The 16701-nt window shown below is 36.0% G+C and overlaps 1 protein-coding gene and 1 long non-coding RNA gene across 2 annotated transcripts in view; one reads left to right on the top strand and one right to left on the bottom strand.

Moving 5' to 3' along the window:
• Window positions 1-16701, top strand: part of cntfr (ciliary neurotrophic factor receptor) — a 330293-nt gene that overhangs the window by 155626 nt on the left and 157966 nt on the right.
• On the bottom strand, window positions 9689-16684 carry LOC147842000 (uncharacterized). The gene is made up of 5 exons (XR_015500883.1): window positions 16103-16684; window positions 15889-15989; window positions 15466-15539; window positions 14876-14977; window positions 9689-10609 (listed from the first exon to the last, which is right to left on the bottom strand). It is a non-coding gene; the product is annotated as an uncharacterized LOC147842000 (long non-coding RNA).

Below are 16701 nucleotides of genomic sequence, written 5' to 3'. Positions count from 1 at the left end.
AGAATTTTTTATTTTGTATTTTTTTTATTTCCCTGATTGGATAAAGAACAGATCACTGCTGCCCAATGACTTGCCTAATTAACCTTACTTGCCTAATTAACATTGTTAAGCCTTAAATTGCACTTTAAGCTGAATACAATTTTTTTGCAAAATAAGCAGAAAAAAGTATAAACTGTGACCATGGCAAAAGACAAAAACAAATTAGTTATTGGTTATAAGCTATTAACACTATTAAGTAAAAAAAAAAAAAAGTGATTAAAACCTTTGCTGTTAGACTATCTATTAGACAGCCTTTGGAAAATATTTTTAAAATAATTAAAATGAGACTTTTTGCCAAATGCCGAACTTGCTATTTTTGGCTTCTCATAACAAAGATCTTCTCTCCCACACACCATGCAAGAGTCTTTAATGCAAGACATGGTTGTGGACCATCTTTACTCGCTACAATCCAGAGCTGGATTTCCGACATGAGATCTGTTATTCAAATGGAGAGGGTCAGATTTCTAAGGATGTTGTATTTATAACTGTGATCACAATTAATGGATGCCGCTTGCATTGTGTTCATCAGAAGATGTGCCACACATAAAAAAGTTTGTGCTGTTTAAACATGCTGACTTATTAATCCTCCTCTCCTCGAGTTGTGATTTGGCATGGAAAAAAGCATACTTTGAGATAAATTGTGCAAATTTTTGGCAACTTGGGGTCAGTTTTTTTAATTATTTTTGACAAATCTATAACTCAACAGCAATCCGGTGACTCCTCTGAGGTTCCAGATTGATGCCTTTTCTAGTTTTGATTGTGTACGTCTACAGTATGAGCTAATGTTTGTTCATTCCTTTTCTGGGTAATATATACTCACCGGCCACTTTTCATTAATGATTAAATTCTAATCAGCCAATCACATGGCAGCAATTCAGTGCATTTAGGCATGTAGACATGGTCAAGACGATCTGCTGTAGTTCAAACTGAGCATCAGAATAGGAAAAAAAAGTTACTTTGAACGTGGCATGGTTGTTGGTAGCAGACCGGCTGGTTTGAGTATTTCAGAAACTGCTGATTAACTTGGATTTTCATGCACAACCATCTTTAGGGTTTACAGAGAATGGTTAGAAAAAGAGAAAATATCCAGTGAGCGACTGTTCTGTGGGCACAAATGCCTTGTTGTGGGATTGTTTAGAACCCAGTATTTTTTACAGTGCAGGAGGGGTACCAATTTTGACTTTAACTGTATATAAAACTAATATTTACAGTGATACTGATAAATTAGGGAAAACAGAACCACAACTTTAGAGGTCAATAGCCATCGTCAGTGCTGATAAATGCTATGGCTTTTCCTAAGTACAGAAAATTTGCAGCTTCTAAATGAGTGCTTGAAGGTGACATTCTGTGTCAAGTGCATGCTAATATCTTTTATGTTGTATTTATGAATGTCATCACAATTAATGAATGCCGCTTGAATTATGCTCATCAGAAGATGTGCCGCACATTAAAAAACTCTGTGTTGTTTAAACATGCCGACATTTCAAGCCTCCGCTCCTTGAACTGCGATTTGGTATGGAAATAAAGCATACTTCGAGACAAACTGTGCAGAGATAATTACGATTTAATATCACCATAAATGCCACAACTGTATATGCAGTCATAATATTAGTGCAATTACTGTACATGATCTAATGTCTCTGTTTGCATATGTGGCAGCAGTGCTAAATCTACTGAGAGATCACCCTCTTAGATTTGGAGCGTCTGTCTGTGTGTGTGTGTTTAAATTGTGCACGAAGAAGCTAAGGTTAAAGTGAAATTGGTCTTTCAAAAAAACTAATGCTTGCAATAAGTTTTAATTTCCTGTGTGGGTTAGCAGCTGTCTTGTGGCCCTTAAAACAGAAGCTCGAAATGATACTCTTAAAAATGTGACCAGTTGAATGAGAGAGAAGTCAACTAAAATATGTCTGAAGGTGTTAAAGGGATTGTTCAGTCAAAACTCATGATTTATTGTTCCTCATGAGATTTTAAACCTTTATGAGATTCTTTCTCCTGTTGAACACAAAATAAGATATTTTGAAGAATGTTGGTTGCTGAGACCTATCAACTTTTGTAGTAGAAAAACAATATGGTTATCGATGGGTCCCAGGAAAATATCTTTATGATGGCCCGTTTCCACTGAGTGGTACAGTTCAGTTCGATACACTTTTATGGCCATTTCCAGTGTCAAAAGGTACATAAAAGCAAACTGTACCGTACCACTTTTTGGGTACCCATTGCAACGGGTGAATGACGTTGACTGAATCTTTCTGTCATATACCACATCCACCAAAAGATTATTATTGGTACCGTTTTGGCCGTGAAAACCCAAGCCTGATGAAGATGACCTGTACCGTACCTTACTGTACCACTCAGTGGAAACAGGCCATTAGTGTTTAACAGAAGAATGAAACTCAACTAGGATTTGAATAGGCCTGCACGATATTGGTAAAATCTGACATTGCAATATTTCGTTTTTTTTTTAATGCATATTGCGATATAAATACAATTTCACCAGATGAATGGAGTAGTATTTGGAAATAATGTACCATTTTAGATTAATTGAGATAATTATGTAGTGGAGTGCATCTGCATAAAATATAACAAACTAATATAATAAACAAATCACAAGCAAAACACTATAGAGCAACGATACAAATAAAATAAGCTTTTCCTTATGGTTTTTCTGTGGAGTTTTCAGGTAAATAAATTAAATATTGCCTTCTGTGTGTAGTTTGCATGTTCTCCTCGTGTTCGTTTTGTTCCAGGTACTCCGGTTTCCCCCACAGTCCAAAGATATACAGTGTGAGTGAATTAAATATACTTAGTGGGCTAAAGAGTATGTGTGTGAATAAGTGTTTTAGGATGTTTCCCAGTACTGGGTTGCAGCTGGAAAGGCATCCTCTGTGTAAAACATATGCTGGATAACTTGACAGTTTATTCCGTTGTGTTGGCCTCAGATGAATAAAGGGACTAAGCCGAAAGAAAATTTATGAATGAATGATTTAATTAATAAATGAATGACTGAATGAATGAATGAATTGGGCATAGTGTATGTGTGTGTTGTTAATGTGATTTTCCTATTTCTGTGTTGTAGCTGAAAGGGCATCCGCTGGGTAAAACATATCGTCACCTTAGAATTATTTGGTTCTATCTGACATTTTTGTCAAACTTGACTTATTCACATTTTCTTTTTAAATGACATCTTATTTACATTTTAGGAATTTTCTTTAAAAAAAAACAAATGTTAAACACATACTGTTTGCTATGGAATGCAAAAACTTTAAAGTTTATCTCAAAATCATTCAGAACGCAGATAGAATCTTATAATTCCAAGGTGACGATATGCTGGACTAGTTAGCGGTTCATTCCGCTGTGGTAAATAAGGGAGTAAGCTGAGGAAAATGAATGGAGGAAGTGATCAAAAGTAAAATATGTATGCATATATATTGTCCTCATCTTTTTAAAGTTACAAACTCACTTTAAATGTTCACACTGCCACAGTGTCTAAAATGACAAACCTTCATTCTATTATGTTTAACTTTGAAATGGCCCCACAAATCTTGTTTTCTGAACTGTGTGGTACTGGTCAGCCATAACAGCAACTTAGCATGGTGCATATTACAATGTGACTTTTGCAGATGAACACATTGCAATATTAATACTAAGCCATGCACTGTAAACCACAAAAAGTTAAGGGAACTCAAACTATTTGAGGAAACCGAGTGCAACAAACCACTTAACTAAAAAAAAAAAAAAAAAAGAATCCAATTGAGTACTGTGAACTTAATCAACAAAGTACTGTAAAACCCATTAAGTTAAGTCAACTTAAACCATTTAAGGAAACCGATTGCTACAAACCATTTGAGTTAAAAAACTAATATATATGAGTACAGTGAACTTACTCCAAGTTGAAGTAATGAGGTATTTAATTAACTCATTACCTTCAACACTGAGTTCAAAACTCTTTTGAAATGAGTAGAATTAACTTTCTGTATATTTTGAGTTAACTGCGCTCATTTCATTTAATAAAGTTGACTGCTGTGTTTTACAGTACAAAATATACACAGTCCTAGTTCTGAAAAAAAAAAAAAAATTAAATTAGATGACAACAGATTTTTCATTTTTGGGTGAACTATGGCTTTCAATATATCCCCACCCCCAACCACCCAAGTTGTTAATGATTGTAACGCCCCTAGTGAAAAAAGTTACCCATGTTCTTCTCCTGGCCAGAGGTGTCCAACCTGCTCCTACTTGACCCCAATTAAACAAACTTAAACTATCTAAATAAGGTCTTCGGGATCAGTAGAAATTCACAGGCAGGAGCAAACTCCAAAAGATGTTGGGCCTTTAGGCGAAATTTTGGGCAACCTTGCACTTAGTAGTCTTCAAATGGCACAGAGAGAAGACGTGGGAATTGCAGTGCCCTTTAATGCAAAACCGACTGAGATCAGAGCTGAAATGTGAAGAACTCAAACCTTTAGGGAGCTAGCCATGCATTACTGATGAAGTAGTTGCACTTTGTTGCAAAGGTGGAGGCAAGGTACCGTCTATCATCCAATGGCAGTTCGGTGCAATCCATCACCCGTTCGGCCCCCACAAAGGCGCTACATCACTGGAAACAATCTCTAGTGCTATGTGGTGTTAGGAGGTGGAGGAACCACCCAAATGAGCTTTTCTTCAAACGGGCTTGTTATTCCATTGACACTCATGAACAACGCCCTCCCTTTCCGGATAGATTAGCGCTGAGTTTTATCCAAACAAGACTTGCACGTTGTTTTTTTCTTGCAAGTGGCAGTGTCTGGCGAGTAGCGTGCCACCTGTGGGAGCAAGCAAGACCACTAAGCAGGGCAATCACACCGGGATTACCCCGAGGTAACAGGAGTATTTGGATGAAGTCACGGCAGCTTTTGGTTGAGGCTCCATTCCAGTGTGCGAGTTTAGGGAGGGTTGTTAGAAGAGAGGAATGGGATAAAACAGAGGGGAAGTCGATGGGAAATGAGGTAGAGCAGATAAAGGAGAAGCACAAGAAAACACCCGAGCATGAGACGGTGTTATGAAGGGTTTTCTCATGGGGAGTAATAGTGTGGAATACAAAACAGGCTCGTCAGAGAGGAGCCTGTTGGCCTGCCAGAACGTGTACCCTTCACAAACGAGAGCATCCCATAGCAAACAGCTGCAGTTTCCTGTCTACTGTCACTCCGCAAGCCTTGTTACCTCAAATGCTCTCTCTAGGGAATCTGTAGTAGATGATGTGGGGAAGGTTTGATAAGGTCTTGATCAAGATGGATCCGCATCATGGGTTTTTAAACTCACAATCTATTGACACCCTCAAACGTGGGAATAAAAGAGTATAAAAGAGTATAAAAGAGTATGTCCAAACCAAAATGTGTATATAAAAGACTACATCCCAGCTAGAGTCTGTTATCAGAAATTAAAGACACATTGTCATTGTTCTCTACAATAGTTCAGTTTCTCTTTAGCTAGGTGATGCATTTTGAAATGCTAATTCTGAGAGAATGTTTTGGCAAGTGTGGTGTTTGTTAGGATGCTAGCATATTATAATGTAGATGTAAAACAAATTCTGATCTCTCTGATATAATCAAAGATGCAAAGAAGCATTCTGTGTTCCTGCACTTACAGTGTAGACATGCTGTGAAACTGTCAGCATGCTAATTCTCCCCCAAGCAGTTAGGTCTTTAATTTCATCCTCTTTAAAGCACAACTCCCACAAATTGCAAAATGCAAAGCAGCACTTTTGTTCCAAATTCATCACTTTTAACAAAAATAAATAAATAAAACTCATGACAGTCAAGCTTGAGATCACCTTCTGTTAACAGTGCTGTTATTATTATACATATATATATATATATATATATATATATATATATATATATATATATATATATATATATATATAATATATATATATATATATATTTTTTTTTTTATGAGGGCTACGACATCAGTAAAATATTTTAGTTATTTTGACCATTAACTCATCACTTATTTGATTGGTTTATATAATATAATACTGTAATAATATCTGATTAATGCTTAGTTAACATAAGCAGACTAATTGTATGGTTTGCCCTTGAAATTGAGGAAGTAATTGTCAGATTACTGGCAGCTGCTGTAGCTCTGCAATACACATGGTTGTCCACTAAAGCTAAGCAGGGCTGCACCTGGTCAGAACCTGGATGGAAGTACACATAGGAATACATGGTTGCTGCTAGAAGTGGTGTTAGTGCGACCAGCAGGGGGATCTCAACCTGCGGTCTGTGTGGGTCCTAATGCTCCAGTATATCGATGGGGATTTTACTATTTAAGGCTGATTTATACTTTTTGCATCAAGCACACACGTATGCTACGGCGCAGCCAACACGTGGTCGCATAGCTATCGCCATGCCCATCGGCGATGCTGACATGAACCTCTCAAAAAATGTAACTACTATGTCGTTGCGGTGCAAGCTCTGTCATTGGTCTGCTTGGTAGCGCTGATGAGAGTGGGCGGAGGAGAGCCGTGTGAATGCAGAGTGTTTACAAGTGTGGAGTCCCATGAAGATGGAGACTGTTGTTTTGTGTTTACCTTTTAATTAAAGTTGTTGCACGTGTTTGAGCCACTTGTACATTGAGGTAGCCCTCAGAAAAAAAACAAAACACCAGTGAAGAAACTTGACACAGAGGAACAAAAACACCTGCTGCCAGGGTCACACCGTGGGTCACGCCAACCACATGACGCAGAAGTAAAAACCAGACTTTAGTAAACACTGTCTTTCGGTTAATTCGGATGAGAACCGAGGTTCCGACTCTTTGTGGTCATTAAAAATCCAAGCATTTCCTTTGATAAAGAGTGGGGGTTTAACCTCAGTATCCTGACCAAATTTGCCCACTGGCCTCTGTCCATCATGGCTTTTTAACCATCCACATATCATAACTGGCTTTAGCACTCTGTCTCCTCTTCACCAATCAGCTGGTGTGTGGTGTGCGGTCTGGCACAAATTGGCTCCCATTGTGTCATCTAGGTGGATGCTGCACATTGGTAGTGAATGAGTTGACCCCCAAAAATGTGTAAAGCGCTTTTAGTGTCCAGAAAAGTGCTATATAAATATAAGGAATTATTATTATTATTATTATTATTATTATTATTATTAAATGTTTAGCTCTCTCATACAGACAATAAATATATGAATATTCTTGATTGTTTTAAGGGAAATATTTTTGTCCTCTAGCCTGGTGAAATCTTGTAAACTCTTGTCAAAGGGATTTTTCTCACCAGAAGAATGATTTATCTTTCTTTTAGAGACGTGCCTAGGCCTGACATGATAAATGATCTAAAAGTGCTATTTTGGCTGGCAGACTGGCATCCTTTCAGAAATCATGTTCCCTTCAGAGTGGAACTGTTTAAAACCGGAGTACATACTTTGCACCAAGTTGTTGAATTCCAGTCCAGAGAAATCCCCCGTTTCGACATAAACACATCAACATCTCAAAAAGACCCTTTGCATCGGGATTGATTAGGGGAAACGATAACAACGGCTGGGCAAATGGAGACAAATTACGCCAAGCGTTGTTGGTGCTTTGAGTGCCTGTCAAAACAGACATAAAAAACGAGCGGCAAGGTTCTTTCTGACCCCTACCGGGACATGTTTCTTCCCTCTCCCTCCTGCTGCCACCCTGCGAGGGGAATGGGAACAGGGAAAAAGCAATTGTTGGTTTTAGGCCTCGGTGTACTTCCTGTAAACTATGGGAGTGCTTTGTAATGACATCCAGGTATGTTTGCTCTTCATTTTGCACGGCTCATCTGTGATCAGTGCTGGAGGACATGTGCGCCGGTGGAGATGGAGTAAAAGCGAGAGGCGCACAGCAAGCAGATTTCAATCCATCCTGATGAGGAGGACAGGGGGGCGCAGACACAGGCCTGCCACGGGATGTTTACATTCCACCAGCAAGGCCACGCAATTCTCTCATTCAAAGCAGAGCTGAGGTGGAGCGGTGGAATAAATGTGCAAGTAATCTGGGTATAAAGGCGTGTTTTCTCCAAAGGCCTGGGGCCAATGAAGCAGGTACATGCCATCTACAGTACCTTACAGTGAGAATGAATTGAATATCTAGAAAATAATTCAACAGACAGGAAAGTGCTTTTGAAAGTTAATTTTACAACTGGTTTATTTCTCCTACAATTTATTTGATGGGGCACATTAGTTGTTAATTTGAGTATGCAAGTATTTGCCAGTGGCACTAGAATAGTACGCTTACCTCAAGATTTTGGACGATCATCAGTCACTTGTGAACGGTTTTTGATTTTGAGCAGTGAACATGGCACTCTGGAATACCTTGGCCCAAGGTTATCCTTCAAATATGAATGAAACCTGGATTGTGAACAAGTCTGATTTTGTACGCTGTGAAATACACACTGTGCTTATTGATTTGAATTGCATAATTTTTGGCTAGCAGGAAAACGGATTCTACTGAAATCGTAGTTACACTGCAGTGTTCATCTCACTTTCATCCCAAAAGGCCATCTTTGGGTAATCTCTCAAGAATTTAATTGAATTGGTTCAGGAATTTACTGCTCAAATATATCCCAGGTGCATGTGTGGAACAGCATTCACAGTAGATTTATAGTGTATCATTCACGTTTAAGGAACTGAAATCCATTCACTAGTTGTTTTTTTTTTTTTTTTTGCAAATGTTTTGTAATACACTCTAAATGTGGAACAAATGTTTGTTTAAACTTGATTGTTGATAAACATGGTTAACGTCATTGTTAGCATCTAACGAGCATCAGGCATTTTATATCCTGCAATTTGGTTGCTGGGAAATCTTACGCTTAAAACATAATCAAACACTTTTTGACAAACACAGGCACTTACATTTGCCAATTGAACGCCTCCATAATTGGACATAGGTGAGGAAAGATATCCCACATCTGACTTTGAATGAAACGGAACATTAAACATCAAGTTTGTTCTGATTGGCTGTAGCATAAAAGGCTAAGCACTTTCAGTGAAGTCTTCACATTGAAAATACCCGCTTGGTTAGGACACGGTGTAAGACTAGACCAGTTCCCTGCATACTTTGCAATCAGAATAATCACAGCATAGCATCAGCACCTCCATGGTGATCCTGTGATACACAATCTACCCACTCGATGAGCAGTCTAATAATACTTTTGTGATACCTGAAATTTTCAACCTCGCACCAAATCAAAGACTTGAGCACAGCAAGCGTAGTCCCATATATCTACACAGCCTGTCAGGAGCAGCAAGACTTCAGCTCCACATGTGGAATGCTAAGGATGCATGCTACTGTGTATTAGCAAATGAAGAGAGGGGGTGCTGTTGCTGCGGAGTGCATTTCTGAGATTAGGATCCAGTTCAATCAGGGTTGCCTTTGTGTATTAAGGCTTTGGGTGCGAGTGGGATGGGGTGCTTTAATCTCCTCTGGTGCCGATTTGCATTGGAGCATTGCCTCATGCTGCTCTCCATCACAAGGGGCTGTTGAGTTGTACATCCTGTTTCATCTGCTCTTGCAGGCTGCTCGTGTGTCTGGGGAAACAAAGTGAGACTGAGTTTTCATCAAAAGTGCCATTGTGCATTGCATCGGGAAAATAATAAGGCATTATGTAAAAATAAAACCGTAGAATGATAAAAGGAATCTAGTAAGATACACTGTAAAAAATTTCCCTGTAAAAAAACGGTAATCTACTGGCAGCTGTGGTTGCCATTATCATACTGTAAAAATATGGTGCCCTACCGTTTTTTAAATTAACAGCATGATACTGTTTTTGTTAGCAACAGTATTCTACTGTTGTGGAACTGTAAAAATGCAGTGCCCTACCGTTTTAAATTAACAGCATGATACTGTTTTTTTAGCCACAGTAATCTACTGTTATGGAACTGTAAAAATACAGTGCCCTGCCATTTTAAATAAACAGCATGATACTGTTTTGTAAGATACAGCATACCACTGTTATTCTAACGTAAAAATACAGTGCCCTACCTTTTTTTACATTTTATCTACAGCATGCATCTGTTATTTAGAAGCATAAAGCTGTTAAATTACAATCCATATTTAACCATATTATTTCAGATTAAAATGATTCAAAAAGAGAAATAAATCCAAGTTATATTTCACATTTTTATTTTCAAACAACACAAAATAAAATCTGCATTGTGTTTGTGTAAATATTAAGCCAAAGAACAGGCAAAAATTGTAAGTTCTCCAGAAATGTTAAGATCGTATTCAGCATTGTACAACAAGAAGCAACTTACCGAATGTCATAGAAAAAATTAATAAATAGCCACTTTACAATTTAGTCTTGGATATAAAATATAAAAATATATAGCCCTAAAATGAGCTTCAGCAAATAAAGAAAAAAGTCCTCTGTGTTGCAAAAGTAGGGGGGTGCAAGCAAGCTGCATTTTAAATAAAGTCCCATTCAAAGTCCATTAGTTTCTTTAAAAGGTTTGAAACCTTGGGGTTTAAAGTCATGGTCTTCTTCTGAACTGTCTTGCCAGTTTTTTTTGATGTCACATTTCCCCTCACAGCCTTGGTTCCCCTCTCTGGATTTATGCCAGCAAAGCATCTGAATAATAAGAATAAAAGATTTTCTGTGAACAAAGTATTTAAAACTGTATGACTTACAAAAATAAATAAACTATCTGCAAAAGTGATTTTCTGTTCTGAAAGAAAATTTTAGTGAATAAGCACATGCATTTTTGCAGCACTAAAATGGTTTTCCCTGAAAAAAAGGTTATTATTATATGATGAAGATTAAAGACATGAAAAGGGCATTTAAATGTTAAAATGTTAGACTTTTGAACAACACCAGTAACGTGTGTGTACATAGTTAAAGTCCCTATTTGCTATTATATATGTACAGTTGAAGTCAGAATTATCAGCCCCTTTTTTTGAATAATTTATTTTCATTATTTTCCTAATGATGTTTAACAGAGCAAGGAAATGCTTACAATATCTGATAATATTTTTTTTTCAGGAAAAAGTCTTGTTTTATTTTGACTAGAATAAAAATAGTTTTTATTTTTTTAAATATTGATTTTAAGGTCAAAGTTACTAGCCCCTTTAAGCTATATAATGTTTAGATATTGCTATATAATGACTTGCCTGATTACCCTAACCAGCCGAGTTAACCTAATTAACCCAGTTAAGCCTTTAAATGTCACTTTAAGCTGTATAGAAGTGTCTTGAAGTATATCTCGTCAAATATTATTTACTGTCATCATGACAAAGAGAAAATAAATCAGTTATTAGAGATGAGTTATTAACTATTATGTTTAGAAATGTGTTGAAGAAATTCTCTCCATTAAACAGAAATTGGGGAAAAATATAAACAGGGGGCAAATAATTCAGACTTCAACTGTATATAATATAATATATAATTTTTTCCATAATTTCTGTTTAACAAAGAGAAGATTTGTTCAACATTTCTGAACATACTAGTTTTAATAACTAATTTGTAAAAATTAATAACTGATTTCTTTTATCTTTTCCATGATGACGACAGATAATAATTGCCTATATTTTCTTAAAATACTAGTGTTTAGCTTAAGGTGACATATAAAGGCCTAACTAGGTTAATTAGGTTAATTAAAGTCATTGTATAACGATGGTTTGTTCTTTAAACAATCAAAAATATGTATTGCTTTAGGGAACTAATAATATTGACCTTAATATGTTTAAAAAAAAAAAAAACTACTTTTATTCTAGCTAAAAATCAGAAAAAAATTCTCCAGAAGAAATAAAATTATCAGAAATTCTGTGAAATATTCTTTGCTCTGTTAAACATAAATATGTAAATATTGAAAAAAGAAAAAAAAAATCAAGGAGGCTAATAATTTTGACCACGCATGCACGCACGCACACACACACACACACACCACATATAGTGTTCAGCATAAATTAACAGCCCCTTTAAAAAATTTATATTTGTATAAATTCCTCAAAACAGTTTTATTAAACAGAGTAATATTTTTTTCCTGTTTATTATTAAAGTTGTTTTTTTTTTTCATCAAAATATTCAAAATATTCACTGGCGTGTACTAAGTTTATTAGCTCCAATTTTGGCTTTGACTAATCTAATGTTTATGCAAAAATATATAATTGTAAAGCATTCTATTCAAAATATTAATCTGAAGGACATATTTTTTAGAGGTCATGTTTAAAAAGGCTATTCTGCTCACAAAAGTAAAAATGTTGAATTTTAAAGTGTTACTACTAGGGATGTAACAGTATCAGAATTTCACTGTACGATAATACCTCGGTATGAATGGCATACTTATTGAATAATTTACAAGAAAAACAAAACTAATGAAAAGACTCGAAAAAAGTGCCAAAAGTGTTTATTTACCTTAGCACTGAACATATCAATGACATACAAATTAGCCATCTATCTGTAAGTTTCGAAACAGGAACTTCAATTTTTAAATTTTAATAACAAAAAACTATTAAACCATATAAAAAATAAATAAAGTTTCAATTTAGTATTGTTGAAAACTCATCACATTCAACATTTAATCACTCACTCACTTAGATAGAGATGGGTTTTTTTAAGGAAAATGATCATATAATTATAATCTGGTAAAAGCTGGGATCTCTGGGCATGTCCCCTGTAACAGAAAAAAAACCCTCTCATTTGGGACTGAGGTTTCTGGGACAGAGAGATATGATTCAGCCAAGGCTGACAGCAGTGGGTAACACTGTGCATTGTCTTTCCACCACTTGAGAGGACAAGCCATGTGTGAGATAGAGGTCTCTTTGCATTACAAGTCAATGTCTGCATCAATCTAACAAGTGTGCTGTATTCTGCAGTCCCCATGACTGTTTATAGTTGTATTCCCCGACTTATATTTCACAACAGTCTGGCAGTGCCTGCATACTGTTTTTTTCTTTGTCTGTCACCTTTTCTCCTTTCTTGTATCTTTTTAGAGAGAAACCGAAATGCTTTCACACATCCGATTTAAAACCCACTTTAGGTTCGATCATTTCCAGCTCTTTTTCTTCCCCGCTACTAGCAACACACTCCATTTCCGCATTACTGGATCTGTAGCGACAACAGACCGCAAAGGATGATGGCCACGCCTGGGCTGATGGAAATTGTAGTTCCCGCTACCTCCCGTTCGCTTCATTCGCCCAAGCAAACTTTTCTCAGAAATATAGTATTGAGTCATGCGCCTACGATAATATTGAAAAAAATTACTATTGCGGTATGACGGTATTTACAATTTTGTTACATCCCTAGTTACTACACAATTTAAATAATTCAAATTTTTCAAAAAAAAATTTTTCTTATTGAACGTAGTTTCACATTTAATTTAGTGTCACATGATCCTTTAGAAATCATTATATTATTGGTACAAAACCACTAATATTGATTCTTATAATGATCAGTGCTAAAAAAAGCTTCAAAGTATTTTGGAAACTGATACATTCTTTTACGATTGTTTGATTAAAAAAAAATTTACATTTACAATTTACATTTTTAAATTTTTTTAAAAATCTTTTTTGCATTATAAAAAATGAATTTACTTTTATTCATTCCTTCATTCATTTTCTTTTTGGCTTTTTCCCTTTATTAATCTGGGGTCGCCACAGCGGAATGAACCGCCAACTTATCCATCATATGTCTTACGCATTGGATGCCCTTCCAGCTGCAACCCATCACTGGGAACCCATCACCCATACACTCTCATTCACACTCATACACTACAGACAATTTTAGCTTAACCAATTCACCTATACCGCATGTCTTTGGACTATGGGGAAAACCGAAGCACCCGGAGGAAGCCCACACGAACATAAGGAGAACATGCAAACTCCACACAGAAATGCTGACCCAGTCGAGGCTTGAACCAGCAACCTTCTTGCTGTGAGGTGACAGCACTACCTACTGAGCCACCACGTTGTCTAATTTACTTTCATGCTTGAACAATTTAGTTGGATGAGTAAAAGTAATTAATTTTCAATGGTACTTTGAAATAGTATTGTATAATGTGTACTGACGTGGTGGCGCAGTAGGTAGTGCTGTCACCTCACAGCAAGAAGGTCACTGGTTCGAGACTTGGCTAGGTCAGTTGACGTTTCTGTGCGGAGTTTGCATGTTCTCCCCGTGTTCGCGTGGGTTTCTTCCTGGTGCTCTGGTTTCCCCCACAAGTCTAAAGATGTGGTACAGGTGAATTGGGTAGGCTATATTGTTCGTAGTGTATGTGTGTGAATGGGTGTGTATGGATATTTCCCAGAGATGGGTTGCAGCTGGAAGGGCATCCACTGCATAAAACATGTGCTGGATAAGTTGGCGGTTCATTAAGCTGTGGCAACCCTGGAATAATAAAAGGACTAAGCCGAAAAGAAAATGAATGAATAATGTGTATTGCATTGTTTCACAAAGTTATGACAACAACAATAAATGTTTATTCTTAGCAGATGGTTGTATTAAGCACCATGATAATTATGTGACACTGAAGACTAGTATTTTTAATGATGATCAAAATTTTACTTTAAAATACAAGAATCACATTTTAAACTAAATACAATAAAATACCAGTACATAATTTAATTAGTTTATGATAAATATATACTATTTAACTGACATTTCACTATATCACAGTTTTTGCTGTATTTGTCCTTGTTTCTATTACAGTATTGTTTAGCCTTTGTGAGCACAAGAAGCTTATTATACGACAAATATATATATATATATATTTCTGATTCCAAACTTTTCACTTGTAGTGTATACACACAAACACACATGCGACAAGTTGGACATAACAATATTCTATTCCATGAAGTCCTCATGCTAAATTAAACAAAAAATATGTAAGTGCAAACATATTACCTTTGAAGGAATTCCAGTGTGCATGCTCACCCTCACAGATTAGTCTGCCTTCCATGCTGATCATCCATTGTTTTATCCACTGGCCCAAAGTATCATCTGAACCTTTAATTAATTGGTTGATAAAAGTATTATTTAGGAATTATTCTGGAGATTAATTCTGTGATTTATCATTTGTTTTGAAAGGCTTGGTGTAGAAAGGGCCATGATAAAATTATGCAAGACGTGATAAAGCCATACAATATAATTTTTCAAAATTAAAAGAAATATTTAAATAACTATAATAAGCAACTACATGAAATCAAACCAGGTAATCTGAGATTCAAAGATAATGAAAAGTGACAGAATGTCTTAAGCATGTGTTAAAACATTGACAATAGTATGTCAATAGTAATACTAAAGGATAACTAGGCTTCTAAAAGGCAAGTTTATTTCTTTGGGTATCAGATCAAAACAAATACATACATTTCTAACTAAATGAGACTTTGCTTTAATAAATTAAAAATGAATGAATCTATTTCGTCAAATACAAACCAGCAAAGTCTATAGCGGGACACAAATTAGATTTTTTCCCTATCTTAATCACAAAATACTTTCCAGGCAGAATCAAATGAGGAGTCACTGGCAGGTTACCCATCTTTTCAAGATTAGCAGTGGTGGCAGATATCTATTGGTCAAAAATGAATTGTAAAGAATTTTCATTATAATAGCAGTTACTCCTTACTCACAAAAAAGATTGAAAGCTCTGCCACTTTAGGTAACGTTACCAAACATAAAATCTGATCGTAACTCTAGTCAATTTCTATATAAACCAACTGCAATAACGTAAAAATAACAAAGGTCTCACTCGATCTTAAAATGTTATTTTTAGAAGCACCGGAGTTGCAAATGAAAAGGTGTGTCCGTAATAAAATGGACCAAATATGCAAGTTACACATGTAACCACATGAAGAAAAAAAAGATTCTGCGCAATCTTCACTCAAAGTTCATGTAAAATCTAGGTTTAACATTCTTACCTGTGTGTGATGTGAAAATGAGTCCTCCAGCTATCGTTAGCTTGCTAAATTAGGCTAAAGTTACCCCCTTTCTCTTCTCAAGACATTCACACGGTCGGATCCTGCAATTAAATAAACAGGTGCTTTGGTTATGTGTTGATTTGATGTTTATGGCATGATATTTAAATTTAATAAGTAATTTAAAGATAGTACGTTTACAGATATAGCTTCTTACCTCGTCGAAAATATCCAAATTATCCAATTATCCTTTCTTGTAAGTACCTTGGAGTTTCAAACAGAGGCACGCAGTTCAAATCTGTCATAAAATGCAGGGCAATGTACCAGTTCATGTAACCACAAATTATAACGTTCAATATTTGCACTGTTCCTTAAAGTTCAGGTAAAATATCCATCCAGGCTTCAGGAGATGTGAGGACTAACGTTACCGAGTCCTTATGCTAATCTTGCTTTTCAAATTTACACAGTCATATCATTGTTGCAGTTGTGTGTTTATTGGATGTTTACATGTGATTTTAAAAACTAACAGGTATTTTACAGATAGTTAGTCACATATGGAGCTGCAAACTTACCTCATGTAGATAATCCAAAATGGCATCTTGTGTACACAGAAATAAATATGGTATAAAACCGTTAAATTACAGTGCCCTTACTGTTGTTGCTCTACCACTCAAACTGAAGTGAGCAAGTCTTCCCATGATGCATTGTAAAAAACGGCAACTTGCTGTTTTTACATTAAAACAGTATTTTGCTGTTGATTTTCACCGTAAATTTACAGGAATTTTTTACAGTGTACTACTTTAATTGTATGAATAA

This window comes from Danio rerio, chromosome 10 (assembly GCF_052040795.2).
Source record: "Danio rerio strain M-AB ecotype USA chromosome 10, GRCz13ab, whole genome shotgun sequence".
Classification (NCBI taxonomy): domain Eukaryota; kingdom Metazoa; phylum Chordata; class Actinopteri; order Cypriniformes; family Danionidae; genus Danio; species Danio rerio.
The sequence above is the reverse complement of the archived record's forward strand: the minus strand, read 5'-3'. Positions and strand labels throughout refer to the sequence as shown.